General features: G+C 39.4%; 1 long non-coding RNA gene across 1 annotated transcript; it reads left to right on the top strand.

The window, feature by feature from the left end:
• Positions 1 to 29: 29 nt before the first annotated feature.
• LOC144379059 (uncharacterized) lies at positions 30 to 12,363 on the top strand. The gene is made up of 2 exons (XR_013441168.1): positions 30 to 329; positions 11,696 to 12,363. It is a non-coding gene; the product is annotated as an uncharacterized LOC144379059 (long non-coding RNA).
• The last annotated feature ends 5,138 nt before the right edge of the window (positions 12,364 to 17,501 follow it).

Below are 17,501 nucleotides of genomic sequence, written 5' to 3'. Positions count from 1 at the left end.
CGCCCCGCCCCATTGGCTGCCGAGAGCTTCTCGCGGCCCTCGGGCCGGCGCGCGTGCGGAAGCGCGCACACACAGGCGGGTTCGCGCTCCCAGCCGGCTACAAGCACCTGACTGAAAGGATGCGAGACCGAGAGCGGCGTCAGGCTGTGGACCATCGAGCGGAGGCTCGCCCACCCCGTAACTACAGGCGTCCACCACGTCGGACAATTGAATCTCGGGGATCTGGGCCCTCGGTCGCCCACCGCTTTGGGAGTTCCCAGCGTTCCAGAAGTCTGAGGAGTTACTTCCCACCGCAGAAAGCCGGACGGCCTCCGCCGTGGGAATTACGAGTGAGTTCCTTGAGAAAGCCTGCGGGCAGGTGCCTTTGCAGGTTTTTGCTTGGTGGTTTCTTAGCATAATTTCCTCCTTCATCCTATTTGGAAAGAGTAATAACATCTGTTGATTATTTTGGGTGGTGGAGCCTAGTGGCTTCCCAGCTTTTTTTTCTTTTAACTTGAAACTGTCAACGTCAGCGTTGTCCAATAGTCCTTGTACGATAATGGAAGAATTCTAGATCTGCATTTTCTAATACGGTAGCCACTAGCCACTTGTGGCTGTTGAGCGGTGGTAACGTAGCTACTGCGACCGAGGAACTTAATTTTTAATTGTACTTAATTTAACTGCAGATAGCCCCATCGGGCTCGTGGTGCTGTGTTGGACAGCGCAGGTTCCCTCACTGTGTAGCCTGGTCCTCGGGTGGCTAATACCCAGGTTTGCTTGGGACTGAAGGGGTTCTCGAGGTGCAGCACAAACCTGCATCCCGTGCAAACCCCTGGAAAGTCCTGGGCAAACCGCGTAACTGCAGACTCCCAATTTCTGACATGCCCGAGGCAATGGCAGGGGACACTCTCTAACAAGTGCCGGATGCCATTGCTGGGCTGTAGGATGTAAGCTAATGACCTGGAAAACGGTTTTCTAACAGGTATCTGACGAACAAGTTTGGTAGAAAAAATATTTCCCGGCTGTTTTGTGGGTTCCTGCTTTCATTTTTGCCTTGTAAATTGCAGAGCTACTGTACTAACTCCCATTCAGCTTATGGTACTAATTTATGTTTCTGAGGGTTCTTAAAGTTACTTGTTACCCAATCTGTTTGGTCATTGTTTTGTATTCCTAAATTTGCTTGGGATGGCTAAATTTTGTTTCATTTTCTTTACCAGGAAACTGAACTAGTAGGAAACTTGACTTATATAACAAATGTATTTCCAGAGAAGAAAAAATAAGTTGTCTTAATTTTTCTCAATAATGTCTTAATGTTATCCTGTAACTTTTAGGTCTTCCTATGCATTAGAATTACCATTCTTAAGAGTTATTTCAGGCATCATCATGAGTAGATAGTTCAAACTCTATGAAAAGTAATGTGGCACAGTCAATAACATTACAAATGCCCATACTCTGACCCAGCAAGTCCACTTCTAGGAATTTACTTTAAGCATATACTAACCTTGTATAGACATGATTATTAATTGCAGTATTGTTTGTAAGAATAAAAGAATGGGTGAAAAGAGAATGTTAAAGAAATCATGGGCCCTTTCCCCTCTCCCTTCTCTTCGAGAACACTGGAGGATGGGGGAAAGCATGATGCAGAGTATTGGATCGTGGGTGGGTAAAAAGAGTTTCTATGCAGGGGAGGGGGCAACACTGAGTGGGAGTTTGCTTACATTCAGAAGGATTGATCAAATAAGAAACTATATTAAGGATAATGGGAGTCCAGTTTCTTCCTGTCAGAGAAAGGAGTTACAAATATGAAAACAGAAAAGTCGGGGTGCCTGGGTGGCTCAGTTAAGCGTCTGACTCTTGATTTCGGCTCAGGTCATGATCTCAAGGTTGTGAGATTGAGCCCCACCTCAGGCTCCTCGCTGGGCATGGAACCTGCTTAAGATTCTCTCTCTCTTTCCACCCCCTCTCTGCACCCCCCCAAAAAAAGAAAAAAATGGAGAAAAGTAGAATGAACTCTGTAGTGTTGGTTTAGAATTAGCAATATCAGTGACTGGAATACGTATAAATATAGAAATAAATATAGATGTAAATGTATATGTATGTATCTTTATATATTTATGCATGCATGCACTTTGTGTGTTTGTGTTTTCCTTGGCTTTGTCCACTGAGAAGGCCTAGTAGCAGAGGCACCCCATTAATAATAATGAGTATATATAGGGCCCAGATGGTGGCTTCTAGATATTATTCTCCACTAAAGGGAACCAAGAATCCTTGGAGAAGTAACTGATTCCACCACTAGGGCAGGAAAAGCACAAGTTTAGCCTGGATCATCTTCTTGTACCAGAAAGTAAGAAAGTACTCAAAGAATTAATGGGGACAGGGGCACCTGGGTGGCTCAGTCGTTAAGCGTCTGCCTTCGGCTCAGGTCATGATCCCAGAGTCCTGGGATCGAGCCCCACATTGGGCTCCCTCCTCAGCGGGAAGCCTGCTTCTCTCTCTCCCACTCCCCCTGCTTGTGTTCCCTCTCTTGCTGTCTCTCTCTGTCAAATAAATAAATAAGTAAAATCTTTAAAAAAAAAAAAAAGAAAGAATTAATGGGGACATGTCAACAACATACAGAAGCCAGCTTGAATAGGCTCCCACTGGCCAAATCTGAGACAATCTGAGCATCAAAATAATGTTGGTTAACATGTCATAATCCATTGACTAAAACAGGAAATCACGAGCCTATGTTGATATATTGGAATAAATGAATAAATTGAATGTTTCATGAGAAATAAGATATTTACATATTTTCAAAGTCACCCCCCCAAAATACTTACTAATTACAAATGGAAAAAATGAGTACATTTACAGTAGAGAAATCTAACATTGATCAAATGGTCAATATGAATATCATCACAATGGGATAAATAGAAATTGTATGCCACCTGATAAAACGCAGTTAGAAGATCACAGCATCACTTCCGTTCTATTCCTGCCAAAGATGCATAACATGATGCTAATATGAGAAAGCATCAAAGGAAATTAAGGTTCATTCTAAAAAATAGTTAGCCTGGGGTGCCTAGGTCAGTCCATTGAGCATCTGCCTTCAGCTCTGGTCATGGTCCCGGGGTCCTGAGATCAAGCCCTGCAGTGGTCTCTCTGCTCAGCGGGAGCCTGCTTTTCCCTCTCCCTGCCGCTCCCCCTGCTTGTACTCTACCAAATAAGTAAATGCAATTTAAAAAAAAAAAAAAAACTTTAAAAAATAGCTAGCCTATAATCTTCAAAAGTGTTATAGCTATAAGAGTCAGGGAAAGATTAAGGAACTGCATCTGACATGAAGGACATTATTGGGATAACTAGTGAAATTTGAATAGGGTCTGAGAATTAGATGGTAGTAATGTATAATGTTAATTTCCTGATTTTATAATTATATTGTGGTCAATGTAAGTGAATATTTTTATTTGTAGAAAATATATAGAAAAGCATTCAAGGGTAATAGGATATCAAGTTAACAACTTACTTTCACATGGTTCTGTAAAAAGATTATTTGTACTATGCTTACAACTTTTTTATAAGCTTGAAAGTTTTTCAAACTCTAAAAAAATATATTGTAAAAACAATTAAGGTACAGCAATGCAGTAGAATTCTATGCATTTGAAATCTTATGTACTGATGTGGAACAATTGCCAAAATAAATGAAAAAAAGTATCAGAAGAAAAGAATTTTTGGGGCGCTTGGGTGGCTCAGTTGGTTAAGCGGCTGCCTTCGGCTCAGGTCATGATCCCAGGGTCCTGGGATGGAGCCCCACATCGGGCTCCCTGCTTAGCGGGAAGTCTGCTTCTCCCTCTTCCTCTGCCTCTCCCCCTGCTTGTGAACTCTTTCTCTCTTTCTCTCTGTCAAATAAATAAATAAAATCTTTAAAAAAAAAAAAAAGAAAAGAATTTTTAATGCTCATGCATGCATGTGCACAGACTGTCTCCAGAAGGTTACACAAAAACTGGTCACTTTGGTAAAAGAGGAATTGAGGTGAGCAGTGTGGGAACAGGGCTAGGAGAGAGACTGTTCATTGTAAACTTCAGTACTTACAAATTTTGTTCCATAGGAGTGTACTTCTTACTAAAATAAATTAATAAAAATTAAAAGAGTTCAATTTGTCAGCCATCAGTGGGCTCAGGGCATTTATGAATGCCACAAAACTTGTTTGCAGAATTTTCTATGTATGTATATTTTTCTGAGAAGAAAGTCATAGCTGTCATCATACTTTTTTATAGGGGTCTATAATCCAAAAGGTTAACAACCATTGATTTAAAATAAACCTCAATAACTTTTCTTCCTTCAAGTATGAGTTACATTAAATTTGCTTTTTATCTCAGCTATCTTAGAATATGTGACACAAACAACAAAGCAAAACCAAAAGCAGTAATTCATTGTGGTAGGTACTACAATAAGCGAAGATAACTAGACACAATTGTGCTCTCAAAGAATAAGACATAAAGTCAAATGTGTACAATAAAATTAAATATTAAAGGAGATAATGCATAAGTGTTTTAGAAACATTAAAGATGGAACCAATTGCATCTAGGAGTTTGGAGAAGAGTCAGAAATGTCTCCAAAGAGGAAGTGATTTTTGAGTAGTATCTTCTAGAATGAGTAGGAATTCACCATGTAGCAGCTTCAGAATGTCTCTGTAGGGAGGAGTGAATGGCAGCAGTTTAGATAGAAGCAAGGACTAGAGAATCTGTCTTAAAGCTGCATTGGTATTGCAAACACATTGTTTTGTGTAGGTTTTTTAAATGTATTTTAGAGAGAGGGAGAGCGAGCGGGGGGAGGGGCAGAAGGAGAGGGAGAGAGAATGTCAAGCAGACTCCCCACTGAGGCTGAGTGCAGAGCCCTGCAGCTGGATTTTAGGACCGAGCTGAAACCTAGAGTCAGCTGCTCAACCAACTGAGCCACCCAGGAGCCCCACACTATTTTGTTTTCTTAGGGTTACTGTTGGAAATTATGGGAATGGTGATGAAGCCAATCTGCCTACTTACTTTCGGTGCTAAAAAACTTAAGTTTTATCCTGTAGGAAATGGGGATTCATTTGAAGATTTAAGCAGGACAATAATAGAATCATATGGGCATTTTAGGAATGGAACACTCACAACAGTGTGGAAAATTTTTTTACAATACTGAGATTAATGCATAATTAAAGGAAAAGATGGTAAAGGCCTAAAAGAGGCAGAGGTGGGAGTGGGAGAGAAGAGGGATTAGATTGAGGAGATATTTATGATACAGAAGGAACAAGAATTGATGATTATGTAGTTCTGGAATGTGAACCAGTGATGGCTCCAAGGTTACAAATTTGGGCAACTGGGTGAATGGTGGTGCCATGGACAGACATAGAGAATACAGGAAGAGTGGGATACATTTGGACTGTGACAGAAACAGTGAATTCAACTGGAATTTTTAGCTTAGGATGCTTTTGATAGAGACACCCAGGGAGCATTTTAAATCATACATCTGGTATATGGGAGAGTGGCCTAGGCTAGAGACTTAGAATTGGGAGTTACTGAGGTTTATGTGGCAGTTGAGTCCTTGAAGGTAAAGGAATCACCCAGAGACTGAGACACTAGGATTAATTAATGCTTGTTAAAGAAGATTATATTCATGGACGATATACACAGTAGCCCCAAAATTTAAGAATCAGATCAAGGAAAGGTCTCACTTCGAGTGTAAACCTAATAACCAAAGTAATGCCACTGCCTAAATTCAGGTCCTTTGCATCTTTTGCCTACATTATTGCAATAGCAAAGAACAGAGATCAAAGGAAAATATAAGAAACCCAGAGAAGAGGAAGAGAAATTTACCTGTACTGCCACCCCAAATTCCTCCAGTAAACTAAAAACATGAATCAATTTTCATGGAAAGTTGTTAAGAAAATTTACCCATGTCAGGGCACCTGGGTGGCTCAGTCATTAAGTGGCTACCTTCAGCTCAGGTCATGATCCCAGGAAACTGGGATCAAGCCCCACACCAGGCTCCCTGGTCAGTGGGGAGCCTGCTTCTCCCTCTCCCACTCTCCCTGCTTGTGTTCCCTCTCTCGCTGTCTCTCTCTCTTTCTGTCAAATAAAATAAATAAAATCTTAAAAAAAAAGAAAAATATTAAAAAAAAGAAAAGATAATTTACCCATGTCAAATAACTGTGTTGTACACCTGAAACTAATGTAACGTTATATGTCAACTATTTTTCAATTAAAAAGGAAGAAAAAGCAATATTATATGCCAATTTAAAAAAATTTTTTTAATTTACCCAAAATTTGGAAGTAAAGCAAAAGAGAGTCAGTATGCTAGAATATTGTTCAACAGGTTCAAGCAAGGATTATTTAATTTTCAAGTCTAGGAGAATAAATGTATGTTTGGCTCTTTACTATTTAATTAGAGCTCAAACACTATAAAGTTACATGTTAATGTGTAGATTGCTCTCTGCTAGAAAAGATAACCCTGCAGATTATGGTTTGATTACCCTGAGGATCACTAACAAGTGTATATCTAACCTGGCAATCTGATTCTAATATTCTTTCCATTTTTCAATGTCTATATCCAGTTTGAGAGACATTAATGAATTCATAAATATTTGAAACATTTTTATTTTGTATTTGTATAAGAGTCAAGTTTTTAAGTTTTTGAAAATTATACTTTAATAGTTATTTCCTTTAGAACATGTGGAATTGGGGCACCTGGGTGGCTCAGTCATTAAGCATCTGCCTTCAGCTCAGGTTGTGATCCCAGGGTCCTGGGATCAAGTCCCACATCAGCTCCCTGCTCAGCAGGAAGCCTGCTTCTTCCTCTCCCACTCCCCCTGCTTGTGTTCCCTCTCTCACTGTGTCAAATAAATAAATAAAGTCTTAAAAAAAAAAAAGAACATGTGGAATTGGGGGAAAGTAAGGATGTAAGCCAAGAAGATAATCAAAGATGATCAGACAAGGCCCAGAGACCCAGGCCAATAACCAGTGTCCCTGCTAACACCTTTTCTCCCCTATGGTCTATTCTCACCATTAGAGGCGGTGATCCTTTCAAAACCTAAGTTGGATCATGTCACTCTTTTTTTTTTTTTTTTTTTTAAAGATTTTATTTTATTTATTTGACAGAGAGAGACACAGCGAGAGAGGGAACACAAGCAGGGGGAGTGGGAGAGCAGGCTCCCCGCAGAGCGGGGAGCCCGATGTGGGACTCGATCCCAGGACCCTGGGATCATGACCTGAGCCGAAGGCAGTCGTTTAACCGACTGAGCCACCCAGGCGCCCGGATCATGTCACTCTTTATGCTCTGACTCTACCAGTGGCTACACATCTCACTCAAAGTTAAAGGCAGCCTTTACTATGTCCTAGAAGGATCTACATGATCTGCCACTCCTACCAGCCTGCCCTTTCCCTAACCTGCTATATTTTTCTCCCTAGAACTTAATACCATATTTAATCCTATACAGTTATTTATTTTGTCTCCTTCCACTGAAATTTAAGCTCCTTGAGAGCAAAGACTGACAATTTTGTCCACTGCTCTGTCTCTAGTACTTAGAACAATGCTTGGCACTTAATAGATGCTCCATGAATATTTATTGAAAGATTATTTCATTTAGAGAGGTGTGGAGTATAAAAAGTTTGAGACTTGAAAAGAAGGTGAAATAATTGTTTTGGATAGTGAAAAAGTGAACGTATTTGATAAGTGTAATAAGATTGCCAGGCATTATTGAGTATCTATTTGAGATTTGTGGCCATAATTTTAAGGTCTGACCAGTCAGCCTAATGATTTGTTCTCTTCAGCAATGATCAGGTGTTCAAGTAAAAGCATAGAGCAACACAAAAGTTGAGCTTAAAAATTGTTGGGACATTGCCTAGGCCCGTATGATGAAAGGAGAAAGCACCATACCACTTTGTATGTCTCCTCACCTGACCCAGTTTCCCATGCCCTTCCACCCTCTCACATCATTCCATTGGATCCTTTGGAAGTCACAATCTATCATCTATAATTTCCCATTTCCTCAACATCTCCTCTAAACAGTCCCTTAACCCTCTTTGCGCTAACAAAACCTGGCTATCCCTTGATGACCTCACTTCCTCTATGCTTTGTGACCTGTAAAGATTTCATAGAACTTCCTCAAAAGCAACCCTAAGCTGAGGGTAAGTAGAGATCAGGCAGCTTTCCAATTCCCAAGCAGAGTGGTTTACTTTGATCTATTTTACACATTGGTATTCGACGTGAGATTTTTTTTAATTCCACTAGGGGAAAAATAATTTGGAAACCACTGTTTCATTACATTTTTGCAGCGGGCCACTATCTGCTATGTATCTGCAATCATCCCATTTCTGAGATTATCCTGATTCTGTTCCACTGTCATATTTTGGTTTATGAGGAGAGATAACGTGGCCTTTTAGTTAGATCTCTGAACCAAGATGAACCCATTTGAATCTGTTGTAGAGACTACAATGTATCACTTAAAGATTCTAGACATTGAGCTCTGTGCTATAACAAGATGGGACTTTTAGGTTGTCTCACTTGGAAGGGAGTGGGGGGATGAGTGTATTTTGCCCACAGGAAGGAGAGTCAATCACATATTTAGATGAGCTGTAGTAGTCATTAATCATTCACTAACCATTTCCAGTTTTTCTCCTTCTGGCACATAGTAGGATTACGCTTTGCTGTACCCTTAGGTTAGCCATTTGACTTAATTTGGCCAGTGAAATGTGAGCAAAAATGACAAGTTGAAGCTTTAGAAATCAGTGTATGATTCACCAGGTTTCCCCTCCTCCCTCAGTTCCTCTCACCTTTCTAGATGATGGAAGTTCTGTCAGCCTGTTTGAGAAAGCATGGAACAGAAACTCCAGCTGACCTGTGATGGACATGCAACTTGAGAAAGAAATAAAACTTTGTTGGCTTTTTTTGTTTTTGTTTTTTAAGATTTATTTATTTATTTTAGAGAGAGAGAGAGAGCATGAGCAGGTGGAGTGGCAGAGGGGGAGGGAAAGAGAGAATCTCACAGAACCCACCATGGGGCTCAATCCCACAACCCTGAGATCATGACTGAGCCGAAATCAAGAGTCAGTTAAGAGTCCTTAACCGACTGAGCCACCGAGGTGCCCCAAACCTTTGTTTTTATAAGCTATTAAGATTTAGGGGTTGTTTGTTACCACAGCAAAACCTACTCACATATTTCTTTGCTGATTCTCTCCCCACTATTTTCTCTGGTTCTCTCTTTGGATCTCCTTTTATATATTAGACCTTACAGTGAAGATAGTGCTCAACTTCCTCCAATATCCATTCTCTCCTTCCTTTTTATTACCCTCTCCTTCCTTTTCATAATAGAACTCTTGAGTTTTAGCAGAGCATATGACCACATAGGCAAGACTACATTCCCCAGCCTTCCTTGCAGCTAGATGTGAACAGAGGTATTACGTATACCTTATGAGTCATATCTTTATGTTTGTGGTTCTTATTGACCTCCCTCCTGCTAGTTAGAACATGTTTAACTGAAACAGCAGCCCTGCATACAGGGATGGATATGGATGCAACACGTTTAGCACAACAGAGCCAACTGGTCATAATGCAGAGCCATCTATCCTAGGCCACAGAGAAATAAACTTCTATGCTATTTAAACCACTGTATTTTGGAGTCTCTTTGTTACAGCAGCTTCAGCTTTTTCCTCATACAGTCCTCCTAGACTGTTACTTCAATTTTCTTATCTCTGTGTCCTCTCCTATTTTTCCATCTCTTTGTCTTTTTACCTTACTTTCTGGAGATTTCATCAACTTTGTTCTCCAGTGCTTCTATTAAGTTTTTCATTTCTACCATATTCTTAATTTCTAAGAGTTCTTGTTTTATAGATGCTATATCTTTTTTAAAAGTCTTCTTCTTTCTTATAGCCTATTTCCTCCAAGGTTTTTTTTCTCATTTTTCCTTGAATGTCTGGTGAACTTTGGCTCTCTGCTCATAGTTAAGAGAGAGGCACTATAAAGCTAAATGGAAGCTCATGGATAGAGGTATTTGACTATAGGCATCACTGTAGGCCAGTGGTTCTCAATTGAAAGCAATCTACTCCCCTTCCCCAGGGACACTGACAATGTCTGGAGACATTTTTTGTTGTAACAACTGGGGGAGTGGTGCTACTGGTATCTACTGGATAGAGACCAGGAATGCTGCTAAAAATCTTACAAAGCACAGAATGGTCACCCAAAACAAAGAATTGAAAGTAGAAAAAGACTAGTAGAGTCTGCATTCAGTTAGGAAACATTTATTTAATACCTCTATTCTCAGTTAAAGGCCCCGGCCCTCAAATATACTTATGCCTCTTGGTCCAGACTCCCCCTGCTTCACTCTCCAGAGATTAGAAAACTTTGGGAGTATTCTGCTGGGTGGGACAAAGTTGTACGGAGCTTCTTGTAAACAGACTTTCAGACTTTTAGCTCCTCCTTACCTACATTTTCAAAGGTACTTCAGGTCCTGTATTTCCTGGGTTACTTGAGAGTTCTATAATGTAATTCACTCGCTTTTTTTCCACTCTAGGCTTAGGATTCAACTTTTCTGGTTCCACTAAGTCAGTTGTCACCAGCCCGTTTGCTTTCCAGATCCCAGTATTCTTATTTTGTTTTCTCACTTCCTGTTCTCTATGTCTTTGTGTGTCTTTTAAAAAGTCCTTTTACTGTCATTCTGGTGGAATTTCAGGAAGAAGCAGATCTAATCATGCATTCAACTTGCTGTCTTAAATAGCAGTTTCCTCTGTTTTACTTCACTCTTTATTAATTAGAATGTGTCTCTTATGCCCCCCACCCCCACCGATTAGGTGATAACCTCATGGAGAATGTGAACTGTGTCCTGTTTATATTTGTATACTTAAGAACCTGGCCTTAGTAGGTACTCAATACATTTGTTACACTGAGTTTATATAATGCAAATGTACATCTGCTTTAAATGCTTTTTCCATTGATAGATCAGTAAAACTTATATGTTTTATTTTCCAAATTCTCTAATATGCAAAAAAACACAGTAAGTTAACTCCTAATGCCCATAAACGTTGCATGCCTGACTAGAATGACCTGAATACATGGAACATGTAAATCATATTGTTCATTCATTACACTTTGCCAAGAGTCTCATGTATTCACTCTGGTGGCCAATCTCATTTCCAAATCTCCCACCATAAAATAGAGTATTTTATGTCATCCACATTAGAGGATATTTTTAAAACAATGACGTTTAATCACATTTATCTGACAGATTATCTGGTTATAAATGTATACTTACATGAATTTTATTAGAACTTCAAGTTTGTATCAGTATATTTTTAAATAAATATTTCCTCAATAAAGAATAGAAATTTACATGAATATGTGTGCTCCAGCATTTGTATATTATCAGTCACCAAATTCTGATCACTGAACCCATTTCCTAATATAATGGGAAAAGCTGGTGGTTAATTAGATACCTAATATATGGTGCTGTTTCTCCCATAGCCAGAAGTCATGGTCCAGGAATCAAGGGGTAGAAATGGGAGTGGTAGCACTCACTAGTACCCCTCATAATCCACTAGCAAAATTTTTGCTTCCTGTTCCCATGGCCTTATGTTCCACTGGCCTAGAGATCTTTGCTCCAAAGGGAGGAATGCTTCTACCAGACCATACAACAGTGATTCCATTGAACTGGAAGTTAAGACTGCTGCCTGCCCACTTTGGGTTTCTCATGTGTCTGAATCAACAGGCAAAGAAAAGAGTTACTGTGCTGATCCTGACTACCAAAGGGAAATTGGACTACTCATCCACTACAGAGGGAAAGAAGAGTATGTCCGAAATACAGGGGATCCCTCAATACTACAATGCCCTGTGATTAAGGTCAATGGAAAACTACAACAACCCAATCCAGACAGAACTGCTAATGGCTCACACACCTCAAGAATGAAGATTTGGGTCACCCCACCAGGCAAAGAATCATGGCCAGCTGAGGTGCGTGCCAAAGACAAAGGGAATGCAGAATGGATAGTGGAAGAAGGTAGTTATAAATACCAGTGATGACCATGTGACTAATTATAGAAATGAAGGCTATAATTGTCATGAGTATTTCTCCTTATTTTGTTATGCATGCATGTATGTGTGTCACAAATATCTTCGTTTTCTCCCGTTATTTCCTTATCATATAATGTAAGACATACTGAATTTATATCATAATATTTAGTATTGTTAATTTTACATTATAGATTTGGATTATGGGATATCAAGAAGAGGGAATATCACTCAACAATATTACCTCCTCTTCTGGGGAAAGGGTTAGTATATTTTTGGTTGTATGTAGGATAGTTGTATCATGTTAGGTAGAATTATGACCTTGTTATTGTCATTATTTAGAGATTAAAGTTGTTTTAAGGAGTTGCATATATGGGTCCAAGTTGATAAGGGGTGGACTTCTGATGGTTAATTTTATATAACAACTTGACTGGGCCATGGAGTGCCGAACATTTGGTCAAACATTACTCTGGATTTGTCTCTAAGGGTGTTTCTGGATAAGCTAACATTTGTATGAGTACACTGAGTAAAGCAGGTTGCCCTCCCTAATGTGGGTAAGCCTTAGTCAATCAACTGATGACCTAAATGGAACAAAAAGACTGAGTAAGAGGAAACTCCTCCTGCCTGACTGCTTTGAGCTGGGACATTGATTTTTTTTTCCTGCCTTCAGATTTGAACTGAAATATCAGCTCTTCTTGGGTCTTGAGTCGGCCAGCTTTGGACTAGAACTTAAACTGTTGGCTCTCCTGGTTCTCAGGCCTTCAGACTCATAATATAACTACACATCAGCTCTCCTAGGTCTCCAGCTTGCTGACTTCAGATCTTGGGTCTTCTCAACCTCCATAATCATGTTAGGCAATTCCTTATAATTATTCAGTCTCTCCCTCTCTCTATCTAGCCAGCTAGCTAGCTACTGTTCCCTCTCTCTCCCTCTCTCATTCCATATATATATATCCTATTGGTTCTATTCTCTGGAGAACCCCAGGCAACACACATATCTTAATTATAAATAGAAAAGTGATTGTACTATTTAAAAAATCTTAATTGTTCAGTGCTTATTAATAACCATATATGAATTTTATGTATCTCTTGATAGTTTCAAAGTATATTTTGTTATTTATTGTTTGTTATCCATTTAATTTGTTGGGATATATAGATTGCTAAAGAAATTAACAAGATGCTATAGAAATAGTATGCCTTTTTTAGTATCAAATTTTAAGTATTGTTTGTAAGTAAGTCACATTCACTGTGTACATGACAACAGAAGCAGAAGGAAGAAAATGTTACAAATAAGGTAAAGTGTATGAAAGTCCATGTCTCAGGAAGTGCATGTTCTCTAGTTCACTTATGGCAACATTTGGAGCAAGTACTACTTGTTATCATCCTTCTACTATGCTTCTTGAAGACCTGGGCAATGTCAAATTGCTTTGTTTCTTTTGTAACCTATTTTATTTTTCTTCCAATTTTAATTCAGCCCAACTGTTCCACTCAAGTAAAGTCATTTTATCTCTCCTGTTCTGATTGATATTTTAATTATCCAGTTTTTACCAGCTGTGTCCACCCCAGCATTTTATGAAGAATGAAGAACTATGCTTTCTGTATTTGAATAATGAAATTATGGTGAGGGTCATTTTTACCCCAAAATTAGAGAAAGAAATTACCCATGAAAAGAGACTGTTCTGCTGCTCTGAGTACCATGGGGGAGATAGTTGCTTATCCATTCCCTTTTATTAGTCTCTTAACATTTTAAAGACGGTGACAGCTATTTAAACTATTATCTAAGGGGTACCTGGATGGCTCAGTTGGGAGAGCATGCAACTCTCAATCTTGGGGTTGTGAATTAGAGCCCCATGTTGGGTGTTGAGATTACTAAAAACAAAAAAAGATTATGTGATGATAAAAGTTAAAAAATTAAAAAGAAGACATCCAAATGGCCAACAGACACATGAAAAAGTGCTCAACATCGCTCGGCGTCAGGGAAATCCAAATCAAAACCTCAATGAGATACCACCTCACACCAGTCAGAATGGCTAAAATTAACAAGTCAGGAAACAACAGATGTTGGCGAGGATGTGGAGAAAGGGGAACCCTCCTACACTGTTGGTGGGAATGCAAGCTGGTGCAGCCACTCTGGAAAACAGTATGGAGTTTCCTCAAAAAGTTGAAAATAGAGCTACCCTACGACCCAGCAATTGCACTACTGGGTGTTTACCCCAAAGATACAAATGTAGCGATCCGAAGGGGTACATGCACCCCAATGTTTATAGCAGCCATATCCACAATAGCCAAACTATGGAAAGAGCCTAGATGTCCATCAACAGATGAATGGATAAAAAAAATGTGGTACACACACACACACACACACACACACACACACACACACTGGAATATTATGCAGCCATCAAAAACACTGAAATCTTGCCATTTGCAACAACTGGATGGAACTAGAGGGTAAACGAAATAAGTCAATCAGAGAAAGACAATTATCATATGATCTCACTGATATGAGGCATTCTTAATCTCAGGAAACAAACTGAGGGTTGCTGGAGTGGTGGGGGGGTGGGGGGGATGGGTGGCTGGGTGATAGACATTGGGGAGGGTATGTGCTATGGTGAGCGCTGTGAATTGTGTAAGACTGATGAATCACAGACCTGTACCTCTGAAACAAATAATACATTATATGTTAAAAAAAAGAGAGAGAGATAGTAGGAAGGGAAAAATGAAGGGGGGGAATCGGAGGGGGAGACGAACCATGAGAGACTATGGACTCTGAGAAACAAACTGAGGGTTCTAGAGGGGAGGGGGGTGGAGGGATAGGTTAGCCTGGTGATGGGTATTAAGGAGGGCACGTATTGAATGGAGCACTGGGTGTTATACACAAACAACGAATCATGGAACTCTACATCAAAAACTAATGATGTAATGTATGGTGACTGACATAACATAAAATAAAATTAATAAAAAACAAAAATAATTACTTTGTAGTAAAGAAAAATATATATGTATATATATACACATACATATATTTATATGTGCATATAAATCTTGGACTTGTTGGATCTCATTTTGACTCTTTCTGGGGCACTTTGACTGTATTCCTAGATCTTTAGAGACTGGATTCTTTGTGCATTTGATAATAACTACTGGCTGATGTGATAGAGGCAATAATGTGACTGTAGGACTAACCAGTAATCTTCAATCAAGACAGTCTATCTCTTGATCACTTTTGGTTTCAAGAATCAAAAACTAGGGGCACCTGGGTGGCTCAGTTGGTTAAGCATCTGCCTTTGGCTCAAGTCATGATCCCAGGGTCCTGGGATGGAGCCCTGCATCGGGTTCCCTGCTCAGCTGGGAGCCTGCTTCTCCCTCTGCTCCTCCCCCCTGCTCATGCTCTCTCTCTCTCTTTCTCTCAAATAAATAAATGAAACTTTTAATTAAAAAAAAGAATCAGAAACCAATTCAAGTTAACGTAAGCAAAAAGTGGAAAACATAAGGATGAAACCAAGGCCATGTCTCAGGGTGGGACTGTAATTATGCATGAGACACTTTCTTTGTTCCACTCTATGTATCTCTTTAACTACCTAGTCCTCATGGTAGAAAATATGGCTGGACAAACCATTTTATATCTCCTGCATTAAAGATTTCAACTTAAACACAGACCAGATCTCTTACTCCCAATTCCAAATTTTCCAAGGCTAAGTCTCTGCCCAGCCCAAACTGTATTTAACATGAAAGTTAGGGGACGTAATTTATAACCATGGCTGGTTGGAGGCTATCCTGTGACCATGTAGATAAGGGGGAAAAGGAGAAGTTTGCAGGGAGGGGAGGCTGGGTGTCAAACTTAATAGGTGTCCATTGGAAGACCCTTCACTTCCCTCCTAATGGAAAATTGATATTAAACAGTAGCTTACGGCGGGGCGCCTGGGTGGCTCAGTCAGTTAAGCGTCTGCCTTCAGCTCAGGTCATGATCCCAGGGTCCTGGGATTGACCCCTGCATCAGGCTCCCTGCTCAGCAGGGGAGCCTGTTTCTCCCTCTCCCTCTGCCATTCTCCCTGCTTGTGCTCTCTCTTTCAAATAAATAAATAAAATCTTAAAAAAAAACAAAAGCAAAAAACAGAAAACAGAAAACAGTAGCTTACTGGAGTCCATGCTGGGGAAAAGGAAGTGGATGGTATTAAAGGTAGATTGGGTGAAAGGAGAAATTTTGAGGCAACTGGGTTTTTAGTGACTCCCTTCAATGCATACCATAAGTGTGGTTTCTTAAAATATAGCTCATTATTTGGGCCATTCTCACACAAAGAGATTTAATTGACTGTGGCAAATTTATTACTAGATTTTGAACCATCTTCAAATTTAAATATGTTAATTATCCAGATCAGCTTTGCAGAGATTCAGTTATCACAGTGCCTGAAATGACCAGAATGAACAAATAGTCACTCAGTTGTTTCCATCCTATAAACCAGTGGGTTCCAGCCTCAGATCCCTAGACATCTAAGAGTACGTAAGAAGAGAATTAAAGATCCATAAGTTATTTCCAATATTTCATAAAGTCTAAAAGAAATCATAAACTTACCTGACACATCAAACACTTGACACCTAAAAAACATCAAATTTTTCTGTTTTAGAATGTAATTATATCAAGGCAGGCAGTAAACCTATTATTCCATGCTAATCTTAAGCTCTGGTTGGATATATATACACACACATACACACATACACACACACGTACAGTGGTACATTAAATAGATTCTGGGTAAATGACTTACATCCTGGGAGAAATCTGACTTTAATAAATTTATATGTGGCCACTATTATTCTGTTTATATTCTAAAGACTGTAGAAAGAGAAACAAAATTCAAGATTGCCAGAGTCAACTTTCCTAGAAATATATAGACATGAGATAACTAGGCATCTCTAAAATAATAAGGTCTAAAATAATGACCTCTGGAAAATCCTTCTGCTTTCCTCTTGAAATATATTAAAATATCATCTAGCTCATTATTAGAAGATGTATTGATTAGGATAATATAATGCCTTAATGACAGAGATCTGTGGGTGATAAGTTGTTTCCAGAAATGTTCTGCCTTTAGAGCATTAATTTTGGATCCTGTGAATGTCAAGACCTTGGATGTTTAGGATTTTCTGCAAGTCCTCACCTCCATGATGATCACAAGCACTTGATTATTTCTCTGCTTCATTCCATGATTAGGCCCTCTGGACCCAAAAGGAAAGAACAAGATGGATAAGAAAGGTTTCTAAGATACTTATTCTCTACTTGTAGTCCAAATTGTTAGAAATCTTTCATGCCCTAAGCAGTTGTACACATAATTGCCTGAAATCCACTTTGCAGCAAAGCCACTCATCTTCCTATAGCCAAGATATGTCAGTAGGTCATTTTGAGCAGCTTGAACACTTTTCTCACCTCACCAAGGCTCAGACCTCTGCACTAAGTTGCTCTTCCATTCTGCCTTTCAGAAAAATATTTACAGTAGACCTTGAACATCTCA

Source organism: Halichoerus grypus, chromosome 9 (genome assembly GCF_964656455.1).
Source record: "Halichoerus grypus chromosome 9, mHalGry1.hap1.1, whole genome shotgun sequence".
NCBI lineage: Eukaryota > Metazoa > Chordata > Mammalia > Carnivora > Phocidae > Halichoerus > Halichoerus grypus.
This window is presented reverse-complemented; position numbering and strand designations above follow the sequence as displayed.